General features: G+C 42.5%; 1 protein-coding gene across 4 annotated transcripts in view; it reads right to left on the bottom strand.

Moving 5' to 3' along the window:
• Window positions 1–22,821, bottom strand: part of SERGEF (secretion regulating guanine nucleotide exchange factor) — a 245,340-nt gene that overhangs the window by 98,096 nt on the left and 124,423 nt on the right. The gene's annotated exons all lie outside the window — the stretch shown is intronic.

Genomic DNA, 22,821 nt, shown 5'->3' with positions numbered 1-22,821 from the left:
AGGCTCAAACTCCCAAGTGACAGCTCTCTGACTCCTAGCCTTATGTTTAGTCTGTCTCTAGGTCCTGTTGATTCTGCCTTCCCAGCAATTCTCAAATCTGTCTTGATTTCTTCAGCCCCCTTCACTTCAGCCTGTGCTTTCAATAATTTGGGCATGGTATAGGGCATGCCACCCTAGTTTGTGTGGGTTAGCGGAAGGAACCCTGAACATAGAGCCAAAGAGCCTGGATGTGAGTCCTGGTCCTGCCTCTTTCTGGCCATGGGACCTTGGGCAAACTTCTTCTCTGGCTCTCAGTTCCCTTATCTGTAAAATGGGATTTGAGGCTACTTCAAAAAGTTCATAGAAAGTGGAATTAGAAGTTTATTTTGGTTCAAAAATTTTAAAATCCATGAATATGATGGGTCTTCAAAAAGTGCATGAAAAATATGTATTATGGAAAAGATGCATTAATTTAAAAACTTCTTGCATCAAAATAAACTTAGCTTTTAACTCCATTATCCATGAAGTTTTTGAAGTTCCTTTGTACTAACAACCAGGCATCTCTCTTACACATCCTAAAACTCTTCCAGACACCTCTCTCTGCCCTCCATCCCCTGATGTCTACAGAATGAAATTCATTTTGAGTGTGACCTTGTTCTACAGATAATATTTGCAGGGCATTTAAATATATAATTTGGGAACATACAAAAGAAGACCATAAGCATTAGAAACTGGCATAGGTTCACTATACACTGTTCTACAATATAAAACAATTCATTTCATTTTTCAAATTATTGACAAATAAGGAAAGGCTTAAAATATCTACTGAATAGAAAATAACATACATAATATTTGCAATATACTATGGGCGATTAAAATAGCCAGGCATTCAGAATGTTTGTTTTTCCCATGGTTCCTTTCTTAGGGAATGCTTTCCTCATACATTGCTATAATCCTACTTCCTACGGCCACACATAATTGGACTGTCCCAAAGTGTGTTAGTGCATTGATTGGCCATAACCTGTGAAGTAGTTTAGTGTGAAAATTCTGCCTGCAAAAGGTTCTCGGGGGTGAGTCATCTGGTCCATTTAGTAGCTGTAAGAAATAGACACAAGTTATGTTAATGTAAGGAGCTACAGGAAAGACTTCAGAAGCAGTAGGAACAGCAGAGAAGAACAGCTAAGTCACTAGAATATGAGAATTCTAAAGGAAGAGGCACTAGCTCCTTCTGCTGAGAGCCCAGGAAGGCCTTGTGTTCTAAATGGGTTTCCAGATGTTCTTTTATGAGGCATTTGCTTTACCAGTTTTTCTTACGCTAATGTACAAACATGATCCTTGCAATACTAAAGTTACCTGAAAATATTTCTGATCCTGGCAGACTGAAAAAACCTAATACAATAGCACATGGGGATCTCAGTAAAGATACACTGCTTAGTTACTTAAACCCTGGGAACAGGATGGAACCACAGAAGTTGAACAACCACACTCAAAGACTTGCAATTAAGGGCTTCAGTGTAGGGAAACATCCTCTAGAATGCTTCTCCAAAAAGTTAACCCCTACTCTTACAGACTGAAATGAAAAGACTGCCAATACCAAGTACTAGTGAGGATGCAGAATGACTAGAAACTCTCTTACATTGTTAGTAGAGTAAAAGATTTAACACCTGCTTGAAAAACTGTTTTTCAACAGTTCCACCAAATGTCCAATGTGATCTACTAACATATGCATAGACTTCAAAGTTCTTTTTTGCACCAAAATAAACTTATCTTTTAATTCCACTTTCTATGAACTTTTTTAAGTACCCTGATATGTTCTATTAAAGTCAAAGGCTTTATATATGTATGTATGTGTGTTATCTCTATATGTACATACCAAAATATTCTTCATGAATATGATCGGTTATTCATTTTTTATTTCATAAGAATAAAGCTGCTATGAACATTCTTGTGCATGCCATTTGTTGGATATAAGCAATAATTTTATTTCAGGTACTTGGGTCTCCTAGTATTTATGTATGTATCAGTAGGAATTTACAGTTTTAAGCGCACACACACACACACACAGGTTGAGTTAAATCCATATGAAATTGCCTAGAAGCAATGACATTCAGCAGCAGTGAGTTCACTTGGTACACTGGTCTTGGCTTTTAAGTACTATTTAAGAGAAATCAGAGCTCCTTGGAGACATGGCTGATTCCAGAGTTAAGACGTGGAAAAACAAATTGAGCCTGGAACATCTGTGCCAAGAAGTAATCAGAAAACGTTAGGGACATGTCACAAGTAATTAAGAGCCAGTTTTAAGGGGGTCCCACTAGCTAAATAAGAGAGAATTTGAACAAAAAATGAATAATGAGAGTAGTAGATCATAAGCCATTGAATACAATTAAAATCCTTGAGTACGTATTAAATAATTATTACATAGGGGAACAAGGAAGCTCTTCCATATAGTGGGATGCCAAAAATGATAAATGTAAAAGGAATAACTGAACTATAAAATGGTTTTGCAACCATTAGTAATAATTAATTCAAGCAAGAATCATTAATTTACTTGAAACTACTGGGCAAAAAGTCTGAAGAGCAGATATTTACATAGTCTGAACGTGTCTCTTCACTCATCACTTGTTAATCACAAAATCATAAGCGGTAACTTTATAGAAGAGAAAGGAGGCAGACACCACCACACACAAGTGGTCAACGTTGGCATCAGTAAAAATGGGGTAAACTGAATCAGGCGCCGCCTCACATGATGCATAAAGACAGACACAACATAAATTACTTAGCATTCCTGTCAAACGGCACACATGAAATCCAATCACGAGAGGAAATCAGATAAAACCAATTGAGGGACATTATAAAAAATAACTGTCCCATACCCTTAAAAAAATCAGTGTCATAAAAGACAAAGAAAAGCTAGATTAAAGGAGGCAAAGAGATATGACAACTAAGTCCTGGGTTGGATCCTGGATCACAGTGAAAAACTGTCAAAAAAGATAAAATCGAGACAACAGAGACATAGGAAGAAACTCTGTAGATTAGAAAATAGTGTTTTATCAAGGTTAAATTTTCAGCAGAGAAACAAAACACAAATGTGGCAAAAATGTTAACATAACTTGAATCTGGATGAGAGGATTTGAGGAGTTTTTTAATTCTTTTTTTAAATAAAAAGATCTATTTATTTGTTTGAAAGTTAGAATTACAGAGGAGGGGAGAGAGAGAGAGAGAGAGAGAGAGAGAGAGAGAGAGAGAGAGAGAGAGAGAAGCAGAGAGAGAAGCAGAGAGAGAAGCAGAGAGAGATCTTCCACCTACTGGTTCACTCCCCAAATGCCTGGCTGGGCCAGGCAGAAGCCAGGAGCTCCATCTGGATCTTCCATGTGGGCAGCATAGGCTTTTCCCAGGTCATTAACACACAGTTGGATTAGAAGTGGAGCAGCCAGGACACAGTCAGAACCAGCTCCCATACAGGATGCTGGCACCTCAGGTGGTGGCTTTACCCACTGTGCCACAATTCTGACCCCCCTTTTGTTATTATTGCAACTGTTTCATAAGTTTGGCATTAGTTTGAAATAAAAAAGTTAAAAAATAAGCAAAACTCAATCTATAGTAAGGGTTTAGGATGGTGGTTCTCTTTAGGTAATACCTGGGAGATTTGCTGCAGGATCTAATTTAGGTAATTTCATGGGTGTATACAAATATAAAATTTCATTGAGTTGAATACTTAAGATTTTACCATTTTACTACATATTAGTTATACTGCAACCAAAACAAACAAAAATATTTTTTAAAGATAGCCTTTCTTCATGCCTTCTTTCCTTCCTGAATAATTTAATACAAAAGCCTAATTGAGGAAGGTGACCAAGCATTGGAGCTCACATGAGAAAAGTGGCTAGGCAGAGGCCCTGGGGGCTCAAAGACTAGCTGGCCAGCCGTGGCCTAGTGAGGAATCGGCCTGTGCAAGGAAGGTAACCAGCAGGACTGTGGTGCAGTGGATTGCTTTCATACAGGGGGACTGAGCAAATAAGTAAACATATTGAAAATCATGGGAGCCAAGTTTCTTATTGTCTGAAAAATGAATTACAACAGAAAGTGGGAGCTACAGAATGAACTCTATAGTGTCGGCATTACACTTAAAGAGATTGGTATGAATTCATGATTCTTCAAGATAGACAAATAGATCGACACAAAAATTAACATATATATATGTGCATGTGTGTGTGTGTGCGCGCGCATGCCCAACAAATACGTTTTCAGGCTTTGTCTGAGAGGGCCCAAGAACAGCAATTCCCACTAAACAGTTCCAAGACTTCTTGTAGAAATGGCTGATTCTAGAAATAAATGCAGGAAAATTTTTGTAAGAGTACAAAAGTGCTCCAGGTATATGACAAAGGATCCAAAAGCCAACTTAAAGGGGTTCCCACTAGCAAAACATGGCACAGTTGGAGCATCAAAAGAAATAATGATACTAATGGAATAGAAACCAGAGACTATAGTAAGAGTTCCCTGCAGGTTGTGATAGACTCCAGGGTTGGGTTTTTCTTTCCTTCTGTATGAATCTCTGACCTAGAGAGAGGTATCTGGTGATACCAGGGGATATGGCCTTCAATCTGGCCTATTTAAACTCTGAATCAACAACTTGAATAGAGACCAGAGGTTAGCTAAATCAATACATAAAATTTACCATGTTTAGAGAGGCAGCACTGAATGAGAAGCTCCAAATTCAAGTAGATAGGGAAATGGAAGCAAATTGGTTATAATTCAAAATGTGAATTCCTACACTCAGATTCAAAAAATGAGTTGTGGAGCTATAGGACTGGTGAGAAATGACTAAATAGCATTTTTCGTGGAAAAAAAAAAAAGACCTGTACTTGCAATTTGAGTCAGCAGTGTGACATAGCCTTTAAAAAACAGGATCTAGGCTACATTACTAGAAAAAAATATTGCCTACAAAAATAAACTGAACCCAAAGTCCCCTGTGTTGGTCACATCACATTGGGAGCACTGTGATCCATTCTGGAGCACCCCCACCCCCATCACCACTGCACATTTTAAGATACTGATTTAAGATATAACTAGATTAAAGTAACTAGAAGAGTAAACCATCTAGAAATTACATCATGGTCTGCTGAAGGAAAGATAGATGCTTATCCTGGGGGGGGAAAAAAAACTTTGTAGGAAAGTGGTGGGGAGAGGTGCCTGTGCCTCCCCACATAACTGAAGGGCGGTCAGTGCGGTCCAACATGCAGAGGAGCCTTTTAACACAGAGCTCTTCTAAAAAGGAATGATCTGTCCTGGAAGGTGGCAAGCTCCCCATTATGGGTGGACGGACACATTTAATTACAAGCTGGGTGCCTGCCCTCAAAGCTAATTACTGAAGTCCTTTCTGATGCTGAGTTTCTGTGTCTGGTCTGCTACCGTTACTAAACATTTCTTCTAAGCCACCATCTTCTTTGGGTTCCTTGATTATCACTTAGGGTCTTTTTTCCAAAGTGAGCAAAGCTTCTGACACTAAATATTTATACATGGGTAAATTCTGGAGTAAGACTTATGCTTACAGTGAGAGAAGGGGGAAAGGGAAGCACACAACTTTTCCACTGTGCTTCCAGAAAAAAACTACAGAAATTAGGAAGAAAGCTAGGAGCACTTGGGGAAAATTATGAAGCACTTCCAAAAGATGGTTAAACATAAAAGCACTATTCTAAGCTGATTATATTAATGTTCCCAATTCTTACTCCTCGTATCCACATTGTTTGCCCTGAATAGCTCTACCACTCTGGAGAGAGTTACTGTTCCATCCTTTGACTCGGCATTCAGCCATGTGCCTTGCTTTGGCGTTGAGATGTTAGCAAATGTTTTGACACAAGCAGATATTTTAAAAAGTATTTGTGTATTTTTGCTCATTTTTTGCCCTTTGCCTTCTGCCACTGCCATGAGAGCTCACGTAGGCTAGCCTCTTGAATGATGAGCTATGTGGAAGAGAAATAAACCTCTCAGCTGTTCTAGTCAAAGACCTACCGACACCCCGTCATGAGAGCAAACCCTGCCAAGACCAGAAGAACCACTCAGTGGAGCCCAGACACACACACACAAATAACTGCTTATTGTTTTAAAACACGTAGTAATGGGGGATTTGTTAGGCAGAATTACTGTGGCTGTTGATCATCGATAAAAATACCATGGGAGACCAGGATAAGTACCTGGCTCCTGCCATCGGATCAACGCGGTGCGCCGGCCGCAGTGCGCCTACCACGGCGGCCATTGGAGGGTGAACCAACGGCAAAAAGGAAGACCTTTCTCTCTGTCTCTCTCTCACTGTCTACTCTGCCTGTCAAAAAAAAAAAAAAAAAAACCAACTAACATTTGCATGGCACCAAAATTTCCAAAGTATATCAACTGCCCTCCAGCCTTGACTACCAGGAACACATGTGTAGTCAAAAAAAGTAGATTCATTGCTTGTTGCCATGAAGAACACACACTATGGGGAACCACGGAGCATCTCAAGTGGAAGGTAAATTATTCCTTGGTATGCACAGGGAATGGGCTCCAGGACCCCCTTCAGATACCAGAACCCATAGATGCTTAAGTCCCACATATAAAATGGTGTAGTATTTGCATATAACCTACACACATCCTCCCATATACTTTAAGTCATCTCTATCTTATTTATAATACCTAACACAATATAATGCTGTGTAAGTAATTGTTATACTGCATTGTGTAGGGAAAATGACCCCCCAAAAAGTCTATACATGTTCAGTATAGACACATTTTTTTTCTTGAATATTTTCAATCCTGGTTGGTTGAATCCACAGTTGTGGAATGCATGAATAGAGAGGGCTGACAGTATTAGAAGGGATTTATGAGATTTTGGCTTTGGTTGGGTGATTTTAGGGAGGGCCCAAGGAAGTAAAGGCTTGCTCTGAATTAGATTCTGTCAGAAAGCAGGAATGATTCTGATCGGGTATCTCAATAAATCTTCACCATTACAGAAGCAGACTAATGTGAGGCTAGAGCTGTATTTGCCAAAGCAGCATCTGTCACTCACGTTAGACAAGAGAGGAGGGAGTTTGGTGTTCTACAGCTTGGACAATGTTCATGTTGTGTCTATGTTCAGGCAGATCATCTTGATCTGTCATGGTCACACAGTGGCCTTGTCTGATGTCAATGTCCTATAAAATAGTTTCAGTTCAATAGAAGAACATCAAGACTATCTATGAATATCTGGCCAGCAACACCACGCCCAGCAGCTAATAGTACCATGCCAGATCCTGGATGTCAGGGGATGCTTTTCTCTTTTTCATCTAGGCAGCATCTTATTTTATCTATAAAACAGCCCTGGGAATAGATTTTACTACGATTTTTATTTTATAGATGAGAACATTGAGGTTCATAGACATTAAAAACCTGGTCCAAGGTCTAATATTTGCAAGTCATCTCACCTTGGGCCAAGGACTAAACTTACTGTTACTCTGCTTCTTCTTTGTCAAATGGGCATAGTGCTATATGTCTCATAGGATTGAGAAGATTAAATGGGATCAAATATACCAAAGAATCCAGCCTAGCTTAGTACTTTGAAGTCATTCAATAAATGTTATTACTTCTATATTTCCATCTCCCTTGATATCCTCACTCTTTTTATATTAAAGGGTCTTTGGCAGACATGTCTTTATATGTGCTCAATCTCAAAGTAGTTTTCATTGCTGTGATTTTAAATACTGGGCATTTCTTCAGAAGGGCTCCCCTGCAACGAAATTATTTCATATTTCAGCAGGTTCCATGGCTGTACAAGCCATTGGTGTCCATGTGCAGAAAGGTCTTGTGTATGAGAATGCTCAACTCCCATACAATGCAATGACCATGGTGAAAGGGCTGAGGAGGTCAGAGGAATGGCTTGTCTTGTCTTAGTCTACCTCTTTTTTTTAATATATCTTTTTTTTTTACATTTTTATTTAATGAATACATTTTTACATAGATACAACTTTAGGAATATACTGGTTCTTTCCCCCATCCCTCCTCCACACATCCCCCCCCCCAGCTCCCATCCCACCTCCCATTCCCTCTCCCATCTCATTCTTCATTATACATCATTTTTAGTATGACTTTATACACAGAGGACCAACTCTATGCTAACCATAGACTACAATTTGCACCCATGCCCACACACAACACTTAAGGTACAGTTTGGGGAAAGAATTTGCAGTCGATTCTCATATTACAATTCAGGAGGGACAGAGGTCCTACCTGGGGAGCAAGTGCACAGTGACTACTGTTGTTCCTTTAACAATTAACACTCTTTTTTATGACTTCAGTGATCACCCGAGGCTCTTGCCATGGGCTGCCAAGACTATGGAAGCCTTTTGTGACCATAGACTCTGTTGGTTTTTGGACACGGCCATAAGCAAAGTGGAGGTTCTCTCCTCCCTTCAGAGAAGAGTGTCTCCTTCCTTGATGACCCTTTCTTTCCTCTGAGGTCTCACAGAGATCCTCTGTGTAGGATATTTTTTGTCACAGAGTTTTGGCTTTCCATGCCTGAAATGCTCTCGCAGGTCTTTCAGCCCAACCAGGAAGCCTTAAAGGTTGATTCTGAGGTCAAAGTGTTATTTATTGTGAAAGTCATTCTAGGAGTCTGCTGTGTAGACTGCTTCCCATGTGGGTCCTTCCTTCCTTTTTAATTCTATCATTTTTACCAGGTACTTGATGTTATTTATATCGTCCCTTTTAAACTTGGACCGGATCTATCTGTTGCCTTTAACATTTAATATGATCATTTTAACAGTGAAGATGGCATTTATCTCACTGATTCTCATGGGTTTGGAACCCCATGTTAGTCTACCTCTTGCCTGAGTTCTACAGCAGCTTAGAGGCGCTCCTCTCCCTAGTAATCTCTCCCTGCTTAACCAAAATGCTTGTTCAAAAGTACATGTAGATCATTTTACTCTCCATTGTCAAGTACCAGATTCTTTTGATGATTTAAGAGCTGCCATGATTAGAACCCAATACAGTTTTCTAGCCTCTTTCCCCAGGGAATTGCCCACAAATACCTGCATTCCAGTCTCATCAGACCCCCACCCACAGCATTCCACCATCCCACTCCTCATCATGCCCCACTCAGCCTGTGCCCTCAGTTCAGTGGAACCTTCGCCACTCATCCTTAAAGAAGGAGGGAAAAAAGAGAACAGGATTGCTGGCATTTACTGACTATTAAACCAAGTTTCAGGTCTTTACATGGATTAACCTATCATATATTCATTTTAATAGATTAACTGAGGAAAAGGATGGTTAAATACCTTGACTAAAAGTACATAGCCAGTAAATGGCCAGAAGTAACTGCCTGATTCTCTGGGCCCTGCTATGGAAACAGTCTTTACGCCACTTTTATTAAGTGGTTTGCACATCTGTCCCTTCCTAGTTCACACAGATTTATCTTCGGTATGTATGAGGACTGCGTCTAATTTCTATCTTCAGTGCCCTGCAAAGTATCCTGCATAGGGTAGGTCCTAATCAGATGTTTGCTGAGGTCACTCTATGTAAATTCTACCACTCTTGGTGGACAGCCTGACATAGTAGGTACTCAGGAAGTGCTAAACAAATGATACTAAATTTATCTCTAAACTTCCTCTGCTCATTACAAAGATCTTGGGAAAGATTTGCACTGTGTAAATAATGGTTGAATGCAGACACTAGATGATCCTTCAGAGTTGAGAATGAGTCACAGAACAAGAAAGGGTGGTGAAGCAGTCAAAGCCGTTGCCTGCGGTGCTGGCATCGCATATGGGTGCCGGTTCAAAGTTTGGCTGCTCCATTTCTGATCCAGCTCCCTGTTAATGAGCCTGGAAAAGCAGCAGAAGACAGTCCAAGTCCTTAGGAACCTGAACCCACATGGGAGACTCAGAAGAAGCTCCTGGTTCCTGGCTTCAGATTGGTCCAGCTCTGGCCATTGTGGCCATTCAGGGAGTGGACCAGCAGACGGAAGATTCTCTCTCTCTCCCTACTCCCCACCATAGCTCTGCCTTTCAAATAAAATAAATACACCTTGGAAAGAAAGAAAGGAAGAGAGAGAAGGAGGGAGGGAGGAAGGAGAGGAGAGAGAGAAAGAAGAGAGAGAGAGAAGAGAGAGAGGAGAGAGAGAGGAGAGAGAGAGGAGAGAAAGAGAGAGGAGAGAGGACAGAGAGGAGAGAGAGAGGGGGGAGAGGAGAGGAGAGGAGAGGAGAGGAGAGGAGAGGAGAGGAGAGGAGAGGAGAGGAGAGGAGAGAAGAGAAGAGAAGAGAAGAGAAGAGAAGAGAAGAGAAGAGAAGAGAAGAGAAGAGAAGAGAAAAGAGGAGTCTCCCAAAACATGAGCAATGTCACAGGCCTGAGGAAAAGCCAAGTGGTGATGCCGCAGGGTGGGGACATTAGAAAGTGGGCCTGTGTTGTGCGGAGGAAGGCAGCTCAGCCCTTCCTATCTGGATTCTATCCCCAACAACCAAAATAAAACAACAGTGCATCCGACTCTGAGCCCTGTTGCCGCTACACAGCAGCGCCTGACTGAGCACTGCCAGGCATGAGGCGGGAGCACCAGAACATGGTCCCTTGACCAAGAGGCCCTCTTACATCCCAGAGTCCCTCACACTGAAGATGGTCTTTGCTCTTTGGATTTAAAACACAACAAAATCAAACCTACTGAGGCCAGATCCTAGAACTTTATTCTGTCTGGGTTTAAAAAGTCCAGAATGGCGAGAAGATGCCCCTGAGATCCAACGAAGTGTGTGTAGCAAACGAACACAGCAGGAAGAATGGTGAATGTTTCTGTTGCAATGGATGGATGCCATGGGACCAGCCTGACTGACTGTCCTAGCACAGCCCTGCAAGTCAGCAGACTCAGGCGTGCTGCTGCTCTGTTCCCAGGCGATCGATCCACTGCCTGCGATCCAGTTCCTAGCTGAGTGATCTCACAGTACCTTCCTGATCTACCAATGTGACTCTGCAACTTTCCTGGTCCAAAACAAAATTGTAGACCACTCTGAGCTCCAAACACATAGACAAAATAATAAGGAAAACAAGAAACATCTATGATCCTACTGTCCACCATTAACATGTGGTACATTTCTTTTGACTACTTTTCCTATCAATATTTGTCTATGTGTTAACAAAATGTATATAATTTTAGAAACAGGTAGGGTCACACTAACTATTTAGCTTCATAACATACCTTTTGTGCTTAATATAATGTTTTCTTTCACACGTCACTGTTTTCAGTATCATGTAATTTTTTTGGCTTTGTAGCACCATAAGAACTTGCCCAATTTCACTATTTCCCTACAGTCGGGTACTCAGGTTGCTTTGGATATTTTGCCACTGTTAGTTGTGATGAACATTCCTGAACAAAAAACTTTACCTTTATCCATGATTATTTCCTTAGGTTAAATTTTTCAAATGTAGAATTATTGGGAAAAAAAAAAAGGTTTATGAACTCCTTTAAGACACCTATAAATCTGGATAGCATATTTTATTAGGATAATTAACAACATAGGTAATATACAGAGAAACAAAGAAAACAGGGAAATGGTGATAACATAAAAGTAATAATATTGGCTAACACATTTAGGTGCATATAATGTAGAATCGTATGCTACAACAGCCATAGGACAGGACAAAGGCATCTGGGTAGCAAGAGTAAGATGGCAGAAGGATGATCAATGGGTAGAAATGCTTAAAATGTTAAAGTAATGAAAGGCCATTCTAAAAATGCAGGCTTACCAAAAATGGAGAGGCTGTTTCCAAGTAGACAAAGTCTGATCACATATACCTAGAAGCACTGAGCTTTCTTTGGCTGATAGTGGGAGAATTCAGGAAGATTGGAAGCACAAGAAGGATCCAAGGCACCACTCTGGCTTTGAAGGTGAAAGTCATGTGCAAGGACTGAAGGGCAGCATTTAATCACTGAGAACAATCCCAGGCTAACAACCAGCAAGGCAACACGGGCCGGGGTCCAACAATCTCAAGGAACTAAAATCTAACAAGCTGAATGGGTTCAGTACCAGATTCTTCCCTAGAGTCTCCAGATAAGAATCCAGCTCAGCTGACACTTGGACTTCAGCTTTGCGAAATCCTAAACAGAAAATCCAGCTAATCCCACCCAGACTTCTGGCCTACAGAACTCTGAGATGACAAATACATGCTGTGGTAAGCCACTAATTTGTAGTAATTTGCAATGCAGCAAGAAAAAACCTAATACAATGATTAAATGGATAAAGAAACTACAGTACAACAATATAATGGAATAATACTCATCAAGAAAGAAGGAACAACCTACTGATACACATAATATGGGTGAATGTCAAAAACACTGTGCTGAAAGAGGGAGGCTATTAAATGAAAGAAAGCATTGAAGAGTAGATACTATATGATTTCACTAACATGAAACTCTAAGAAAGACCAGTCTGCTGTGTAGTGATAGAAAGCAGGTGACAAATCTACAGGGATAAGAAGGCTGAAGGTGAAGGTGAGTGTACTGTCTCAACCCATCCACTTTCAGTCCGATTTTTCTGTCACTCCCTGCAACATGAACCCAGCACTGAAGTCAGGGAGGTTCTCTCGTAAGACACCATATCACACATTCATTTCTTTCTCTGCAGCTCTAATTGGCCCAAAGGCCCCCTATTAACCCTTAATGTGGGTAAACAGTCTACCAAAAGCACAGGTTAAAACCTTAAAACACACTTTGTAAAAGGGAATAAAGTTTTCCAAAAAAATAGGCTACACAGATTTCTCTCGTCAAGTTCCTTCTACCAATATATCCCATTTATCAAGGGCCCACACTAGAACTGCTGAGTGTTCACGATAATTTAACACTATGTTTTTAGAAGAATTTGAAGTAAGTAGCAGGCAGCAATGATGACTAAGGAACTTGGATATCTGGACTTGCTCCACCTGTAAGTAATACAGAAGTCAAATATTGTTTCATGAATTGCTTGTTTTAGGAGCTCTAATTGAAAGTGTGAACATAAGCTTCTACCCTCTGCCACATGCAACAAGAAGGCTGTGTGGCAGGAGGAAAAGGGCACGGGTTCTGCAACCGCAGATGGTTAGCAACAGTCCAGGTGAGAGAAAGTTCTGGTTCTATGACCTATTCTGTGAACTTGGCCATGTTGCTATGACTTTTTGAGTTTCAATTTTTCATCTGCAGAATAAGAATTATAGTGATAATTCAAAGGACTATCCTGAGGATGGAATTCAATTCCCTAGATATATTTAGTATCTTGGACAAAGTAGATGTTTGTATGCAGGTTCACTTACCTCTCAGTCCACAGGATATCTAAGAGCCCAGAGAAAGAATAGAGGAAGTATGAAATCGTTAAGGAGTGGGCAAACATTTTTCCCCTGCATTATTTTTATCTTTCATTTAAAAAAAATGAAATTCATGCAAAGTTTTTTTCATAGTATGCATTTTCATGAACTTTTTGAAGACACCCTTCTATGCATGAATTTCTAAATTTTTGTGCCAAATAAACGTATCTTTTAATTTCACTTTCCACAAATGTTTTGAAGTATTCTTGTATAATCCAACATTTATTGAGTGCTATGCAACATTCAATGCTAAATATTTTACAAGTATTTAAACCTCAATAAGCTCTTCCTAGCAGGTTCCATCATTACTTTTATTTTTCAAGATGATAACACTGAGGTTGACAGAGGCTTAGCAATTTGTCCAGATTTACATTGGAAGTGGAGCTGGATCACCTCACTATACTTCTGTGGAAAAGAACATGTCTAGCAGCAACAAAAGGAATGCATACTAGAAGAATAAAAAGCATTATTGTCCCCTTCACTTCCTAAAAGATTAGGAAAAGTGACCTAGAAGGATACTCATTCATTCAGCAAATATTTAGTAAGCACAAACCATGTATCAGGCATTGTGCTGGCACTACAGATTCCATGAGAAGACTATGCCCCTTTCCTCCAGAAGTTAAGAATACAGTAGACTAGAGTTTTCTTTACATGCTATTTCAAGGCTGGTTGAAATATCGCCAAGGGCCAGTATGCAAAGGGGCTAACGATGCAGCTTAGAAAGAGAGCTCCTCAGTCTGGATCCCGGCTCTGCCATATCTGAGCTGTATGACCTTGAACAAGTTGCTTAACTCTTAAGTGCCTCAGTTTCCCCATCTGAAAAACAAGAATAATAGTTGCTAGTTTGCTAAGTTATTATGAGATTTGAGTGAACTGCTATATGTTAAATCCTTAGAGCAGTACCTGTACCAAGTTAAGTACTCAACACATGACAGCAACTCCTAATAACCATAAGACAACAATCTCAGCATTGATATCATCCTGAATATATTTTTAAATTTGATCATCCCTTCTAACAGAGTCTACTCACTTATAGCAGCTAAAAATCACCCTGACTTTCCTATTTGGTATATGCTAATGGCTTCAAACTACATTTGTTATTAAACAGAGATCTATGACTTATTCTCTATTAATCTTTTTAACTTACTGAGTCAATGGTCCAGTGATCCTACCTAGGGGGTTGGCAAGGAAATGCAACACATTTACGATCATTCCAAGTGCTCTTGGACAAAAAATGTTCATATTAGTTCATTACAACCACCAGGTGTCAGTTCTAACCACCAGATGCTCATCTCACACATACAGGTGTACTTATGTGTATGAGGGCACACGTTGGAGAGATTGGACTTGGGAAACACTGAATGGCAGAAATTCAAAGATAAACAAGGTCCACTTGAGGGCTTCACTCAAGCACATCGTCAAAGGCAGCCAAAAGTTTGCTTAATAAAGAGGCAGGGCAGAAGGAGACGGGGAATGGCTGTAGCAGCAGAGATGAGCACTGTGCACAGATGTGAAATAGGTAACTCATTTGCACTTCAAATTCAACCTGCACAAAACAGAACATACCACCTACTGTGACACCCCTTTCCAACCCCAAATCTGTTGGCCTTGCCAATCCCCTCTATTTCTGTTAGGTGCTGCCATCACCATCTGTCACCTTGGAATCATCTCTGGCTCCTCCCTCACTCCCCAAGTCCAGCCAATCACCAACTCCTATAAATCCACACCTCTGGCTCTGCTTTCCTGTTGCCTTCTTCTCCAACACCACTGCCGCTCAGCTAGTCCAGGACCTCAGAACATCTGCCCTGGACAATGGCGATGGCCTCTTAAGTGTTTCTTTTCTCTGCTGTTTCTCCTCTCTGCAATTCATTGGGTACCAAAGATTACCTCTCTAAATCTCGGCTCAGATTAACAATTGCCCTGCTCAAAATCTACTAATGGTTCCTCTGTGCCTATGGAACAAACCATGAATCTTTCAGCCAGACAGGTAAGTGTTTATGTACGAACAGGCCACAGCTCATCTTTACAGCCTTGTATCCTACTGCATCTTCCCCGACAAGAACCCTGTGTTCCAACCAAAGCGGACTATACACTGATCAGCTCTGGGAACACCTAAGATATGCTAGCCCCTCCCTTGCCATCCCAGGCTCTAAGCTCCTTCTGAAAAAATACTGCCCATCCTCACACTCAGTGGAAATCTAACTTCTCCATAAAGTGTTCCCTAACTCTCTAGCTAGAGGAAATTTCATCTTCCGAATTTCTGTAGCACCACAAATATAGTTTTCAGGACAATGAGCATTTTCCTCCGTGACAGCTATTTATGGGCATGCCTTATCCCTCTTGCCAGTCTAGAGACTTTAGTTCCCACCTACCACTCCACCTCAGGCACCATGTCTGCAGTATAGCAGAAGAGCATGGATTATTTTTTCTCAGACCCTCAGTTTCCATATCTGTAATATGAACATAACTTAACTCACAGGAATATCACATACTGATTAAATAAGATAAATATATGCAAATTACCAACACAGTAGATAGTTACCAAATCCAAAACCCATTCTGCCATTTCATGTAGTAGAGTACTTGTTGAGCAGATAAAACTTCACATTGCTTTATAGTTTGCAAAAAAAAAAAAGTTATATTTTTAACGGAAGGAGGGAGGATGGGGGTTGGCACTGTAGCATAATGGGTTAGTATCTGCCTGCAGGTAGATACTGGTTTGAGTCTTACTGTTCCATTTCCAATCCAGCTCCCTGCTAATTCACCTGAGAAAGCAACAGAAGATGGCCTAAGTACCTGGGCCACTTGCCACTCACATGGAAGACTTGAATAGAGTTCCAAGCTCCTGGCTTTGACCTGGCCTTGGGGCCATTTGGGGAATGAACCAGCAGATGGAAGAGCTAGAGCTCACTCTCTCTCTCCCTCTCTCGCTCTCTCACTCTCTCTCTCTCCCTTTCCCACCCCACAATCTCTAAAGCAGGAGGATAGAGGGACAAAATGAATAAAGAATCACTAAATATGTGGAGACACGAGTAGCCTGGTCTGACTGGTATGGACAATTCTTACTGGGGATGGAGGGTTAGATTGTGAAGGAGCTAGAACGTTAAAACCGATAACTCCAAGAGATTTTAAGCTCAAAACTAGGCAGTGCCTGGAGTCTAATGGTCTGCATGATGGATGAAGGACCAAGTACTAGGAGATCACTAAAAGGTTGCTGCAGTGGTCCAGGAGAGAGGGCACCAATTCCAGCTGTGACGGCAGCCACAAAGCAGACAGGAGTGGCTGAATTTGCCAGGCAGGTCCAAGGAAAGAAATGGCAGACTCGGGAGTGCTGGCCATCCAAATGCCAGATAAGTCTTGTCAAACTGAGTCACAGAGCACTCCAAGCCGGGGGACTAGAACAGATGAACACCTGGGAGAACAACGGCCTGCTAGGAGGCAGGGAGGTGCAGGGAGAGCAGCACATGTTGGAAGAACCAAGCTGACTCTTTCCACTTCAGGGGAACACAGGCAGAAATGACAAGTTAGTGGTTTTAGTCCTGAGGGGCTGAGACTCCACTTTACCATCGAAAAACATCCTGGCGTACATTAGGACCTACAAGGCTTCCCTGAACAAGGAGCATGTGGGACCAGAGCTTTCTACGTGCGGATTCCATGTACTCTCTGGCAGACAAGTGACAAAGGATATCTGCCTATCCACCAGACATCACCTGCCTGTGACGAGGCAGAAACTGAAAAGGTGGATCTTAATTTGTTTTATCCACAGGCCGGTGCTGTGGTTCAACAGTCTAATCCTCCGCCTTGCGGCGCCGGCACACCAGGTTCTAGTCCCAGTCGGGGCACCAGATTCTGTCCCGGCTGCTCCTCTTCCAGGCCAGCTCTCTGCTGTGGCCTGGGAGTGCAGTGGAGGATGGCCCAAGTGCTTGGGCCCTGCACCCCATGGGAGACCAGGAGAAGCACCTGGCTCCTGCCTTTGGATCAGTGTGGTGCGCTGGCCGCAGCGCGCCGGCCGCGGCAGCCATTGGAGGATGAACCAACGGCAAAGGAAGACCTTTCTCTTGTCTCTCTCTCTCTCACTGTCCACTCTGCCTGTCAAAAATAAATAAATAAATAAATAATTTGTTTTATCCACAAGGAGAAATTCAGAGAGTTGATGCCTTCTCCAAATTAAGAGTTGGGTTGCCCAACTCTTGTTGTGACACAGCTGGTTAAGCTGGGCAATGCCAGCATACCGTATGAGCACCAAGTCCTGGCTGCTCCACTTCCAATCCAGCACCCTGATAACGCACCTGGGAAAGCAGCAAGTCATGGCCAAGTCCTTGGGCCCCCGCAACCGTGTTGGGGGTGAGGATGGATTTCCAGGCTCCTGGCTTCAGCCTGACCCAGCCCCAACCATTGCAGCCATTGGAGAGTGAAACGGCAAATGAAAGATCTCTCTGTGTCTCTCCTTTTCTCTTTCTCTTGCTCTACTACTCACCTTTCAAATAAATTAATTAGTTTAAAGAAAGAGAGAGAGAGAGGGCTTGCCCCAAGAAGATAAAGGATATTTACAGCCTAATGTCTAGTCTGGCATTAGGATCCCAAATTTATTAGCTGAGTGGCCTTGGGTTAGTCACTTACACTCTCTGGGTCTCAGAGGTTTTATTTGTTAAGTATAATAATAGTATCTCATGTGCCAGAAAGGACTAGAAGATTTCAAGAGGTCTCTTAGCTCTTAAGATCTATGATTCGGTACCCAATCTAAATCCTGCAGGTCAGGCTCCAATCTCTCTGCACCCCTGGACTGTGACTCACTGCTGAGGCCTACATGATATGGAGATGATGAGAAACCTGGCAAAAGCACAGAGTCTGGAGTGGGGGCAGAAATTCCAACTGCCAGGCCCCAGTCACAGGGAGATAACTGCTAGAATATTAAAGCTGGCCTGGGGACAGGAGATAATTAATCTTCAAGGCAATAAAAATATTTAATTCATTCATCTGAGAGAAATGACAAGAAAGAAGATAGATATTTGCTTTTTCCCTCCCTGTTCTGACAAGGTTGCTCTGGATGGATCGTAGAACATTTAATGAACATTTAATATAAGAGCCTGAGATGCAAACCAGTAAAAGATGAGAGGCCTGGGCAGCAAGCAGTGGAAGTTCACATTGTAGAGGCTGCAGCCAGGCCAGACATTTCCAGAGCAAAACTGTGCGAAGAGAAGCTTGTTTGGAATCATTCAGGCAGCAAAAGAAGGGAAGAGATAAGAGGAAAACTGCAGGGGTAAAGCCACAGGATTTGATAATTGATCAGACAGATAAGAAAGGAAGGAAGAGACACGCTGAAGCTACCCCAGCTTCCTAACAAGCATCAGAACTGAGGAGTCACCAAAGAAGGCATCCGCAGTGAACACTACAATCCCTGCCTCATCTCAGCCTTGTAGGTCTTAAAGGCACAGACCAAAACACCAGATCAGTCGGCCCTCCTCTGCTCTGTGCCTAAAAGAAGACTGGGTAGAGAGGACCAGGGGAGTGCATTCAGAGAAATGTTCAGGGGTTGGCATTGTAGCAAAGCAGTGGGAAGAGGAGAAAACGTAAGAAGCCAACTGCCTTATATGTTATGCTCATTCTGTGCCTATGAAATAAATAAATACATAATTTTTTTTAAAATAAAATATTTGGGACCTGTGTTGTGGTGTAGCAGGTAAATCTGCTGCCTGTGATGCCGGCAGCCCATGTGGGTGCCAGTTTGAGTCCCGACTGCTCCACTTGTGATCCAGCTCCCTGCTAATGCACCTGGGAAAGCAGCAAAAGATGGTCCAAGTACGTGGGCTCCTGTGCCCATGTGGGAGACCTGGAAGAAGTTCTTGGCTCCTGCCTTCGGTCTGGCCTAGGCCTGGCCGTTATGGAGTGAACCAGTGGATAGACAATCTCCCTCTGTCTCTCTCACTGTCTAGCCCTCTCTCTCTGTAATGCTGTCATTTAAATAATAAATAAAATATTCAAGAAAAAATTGCATCTCTGTTGAACATGAACTTTTATTTCTTATCCTTATTCCCTAAACTATAGACCAACTGTTTACATAGGATTTACAATGTGTCCAGTATTATAAATAATCTAGAGAGGATTTAAAGTAAATAGGAGGTTGTGTATATGTTATACCCAAATTCTATACCATACTATATAAGAGACTTGCGCATCCATGGATTTTGATATTCAGAGAGTCCTGGAACCAGTCCTCCACAGATACTGAGGGACAACTGTAAATAGAAATTTCTATGAATATGTCAGTCTCTAAGCGGACCTTTGCCCAGGTGCCAACCATATCATTTCTCCTCTCTGTCCCTCCTTCTCTATCTTTTAGCAAACACCAACTAGATGCAAGGCCAGCCAATTTGCAAGTGGTTATAACCTTCCAAGACCAGGGAAATTATTTTGAGGTATTTGAAACCACCTGCAATGATCAAAAATACAATGCAAAACAGGAACCTGTACTTAAGGAGGACTGGACCTCTTCTGCTTACCTGACTCTGGGGATTATCAAAGCCTGATTTTCATAGTCTGAATGTCTTACAACAATTCTAATGGGCTTGTTGTCTGTTCACTCCACTTAGCTCAAACCAGAGACTACTTGACATTTGAATTATCAATGGTCTTCCAAAACATGTTGGACTTGAAGTTCACTTTTTTTTTTTTTTTTGGTAAGGTTATTTGAAAGTCAGAGTTACAGAGAAAGGGAGAGAGGGAGAGGGAGAGGGAGACACACACACACACAGAGAGAGAGAGAGAGAGAGAGAAAGAGAGAGAGAGAGATCTTCTATTTGCTAGTTTGGGGGTGGGGGAGAGAGATCAATCTTCCATCTGCTAGTTATTCCCCAAATGGTCACAACAGCCACAGTGGGCCAGGCCACAGCCAGGAGCCAGGAGCTTCCTCCAGGTATCCCATGTGGGCACAGGGGCCCAAGGACTTAGGCCACCCTCTGCTGCCTTTCCAGATGCAACAGTAGGGAGCTGGATGGGAAGTAGAAGAGCCCAGAATTGAATTGGCACCCATATGGGATGCCGGTGCTGCAGGTGGTAGCTTAATCCACTATACCACAGTGCCAACCCCCTTGAAATTTGTTCTGAAAGATCCTGCACAAATGGTTCATCTGACTAGCAAACTTTGGTACATCTATCAGAAAACAGACACATCCTCTGCATTTCAATTGTAACATCAATATATGGTACAAAGGCAGCACTCCTGATTGAACTGAGACCATCCAAAACATCCAGGGTATTATTCCACCCTCTGGTTTCTCCTCTAAAGGGAACGAGATGCTGTACAGAATTAAAATTAAAATACTCTAACAAAAGTTGTCTTCAAAGTAAATTTCAGTATAATTGGTTGAAAAAAAAAGTTGTCAAAATGAGCCCAATTTTCTCACAGAATAACACACAAGCATAATGGCCTGGGTTCCTGCCCCACAGGTTTTCCAACTGTGAGAGTCTGAGCTCAGCTCTCAGGCAAGACCTGCTCCGAACAAGCATTCTTATAAGGCACCAGCCCTGGTGAGCAATGTGAACTAGCCTGACCTGGCTTGGTCTGAGGAAGGAGATGGATGTGGTTGTCCAGCAGGCACCTGAGAGACCTCGTAGCCCAAGGCTAACAGGACTCAGTGCTACGTCCCCGAGAGTAGAGACCATTGGGTATCTCTGAGTTCACACGACAGGAGTCAGAAAGAAGAGGGCAGAAGTGAAAGCCAGAGGAGGAAGTGGATGTTCTGAGTCCTAGGAGAAATGAGGACAAAGTGCACAAATGAGCATGGAGTGGTTAAGAGCAGTGGGCTGGCTTCGTGTTCCAGCCCCTTCCTCTGTGCTTTAGTCTGCCAATCTACAAGTAAGAAATCTGAGTAAACAGATCATTAGGGAGGATCCCAGTCAGCCTTGACACCCAGAGATGATTCCAGCCTCGGATTACATGGAAGCCTTTGGCTTCCACAAGTCAGTGCTGAGCCCCGCATGGGCAGGGCAGCAGCATCTTTCCCTCATCTCTTCCTGTCTTGACTCAACTTTTCACTCAAAGCCTAGCTCATTGAACACCAGTGCCATTAGGAAGCTCCCCCTGAGCATTCTAGCAGGATCATTGACTCCTCTATCTCCAAGTTCCTGATTTGTCTTGGTGTCTCAGGGCTGGGACTTCCAGAGATATGTATGCAATACAATGGTGGAAGGGTGGGTAGGAGAAAGGAAAACAGGAAAGAGGCAAAATGAAACATTACTGACCCTTTCCTTATCACTGTGTAGAATTCTCCAGCCCAGTTGCACACCCCGACAAAACTAGCTCTGCAGACTGAAAAGACTCCCTCTGTGGTTTGGAATGCCAGTGACTAATGAAGAGTCAACCTGAATTTGTCTTGCACTTTTTATTGAGAAAAAGCCATTCCTGAACTGGCAGGACAAAAGCTTTGCAGTCTGGAGAGAAACAGAAGGCAAAATGGCCACAGGAACAATCACCTGCAATGGTAGGGGGAGGGGGGATGGGGGGGCTGCAGCAGAGCTAAGCGGGGGTGGGGCACTCAGGAGCTCAGGCTCTAGGAGACAGTGCCATGCTGTGGCCACCTGCCGCCTCTGCGCCGCCTTCCGCAGCCTCTGCAGGTACAGGCCTGTTTCCTGACCCAGTTTTCTCCCCAATCTCTATTTAGCTGTTCGCTAGTGATGCTCCTGGCATGCCAATCAGATACTGCAGCCGGCAGTGCAGTTTGTTACAACAAATTCACAGTTCCTAGTAAATTCAATGGAAAAGTACTGTGTCAAGCAGCCTAATTAAACTGACGTAATTTCCACAGCTATACACTTTCATCAAACAAGAAAAAGACGACACTTGGGGGGGGGGGGAGAAATCATGTCTTTAGGATCTTATGAAATCAACTGTAGTCATAGTACCTTTACAGAATCAATCTGTTCAGTATCCTTGGAGCTGAAGCTGTCCACGTCTTGGGCCCTGGGTGAGACTCCGGAGCACTAGGCTTCCCATCTGCAGGCCCATCTACCCCTCAGTCTCTGTGACCTTGGACAAGACACTTCCTGTCTCTCAGGGGAAAAGGGAATATCAACTTAGACTGTAGAACAGCTTACAGGTCTTACTCTCCAGACTGCCAAACTGTCAAACTTACCCCCAAAGATCACGTACTCTCAGCGGGCTAGCGAAATAAGAACTGATCCAGGAGGCCTCCATTCCAGTCCCACTTCTGCTACTAGCTGTGACCTTGAGGAAACCACACCATCCCTAGAGACTTCCAAGTCTTCATAAGCAGAATGAGGACGATGACCTGGATGAACTCTAAGGTCTCTACTAGTGGTAATGCTCTATCCTATTCGTTCCATAAAAGATGAAACTGGTCAGCACTGCCATGAAGAGGACAGTGCTGCATGTCCAACCTGCAGCAATTCAACCTTCCCGCACTGCGCTTTCTCTTCTCTTGATGGAAAAGAGTGGTCTGTTCTTTCTTGCTGTTTAAATAGCTTCTATTCTAAAAATAAAAGACAGATACTTGCCTCTTTCTC

Source organism: Lepus europaeus, chromosome 7, assembly GCF_033115175.1.
Source record: "Lepus europaeus isolate LE1 chromosome 7, mLepTim1.pri, whole genome shotgun sequence".
Lineage (NCBI taxonomy): Eukaryota > Metazoa > Chordata > Mammalia > Lagomorpha > Leporidae > Lepus > Lepus europaeus.
This window is presented reverse-complemented; position numbering and strand designations above follow the sequence as displayed.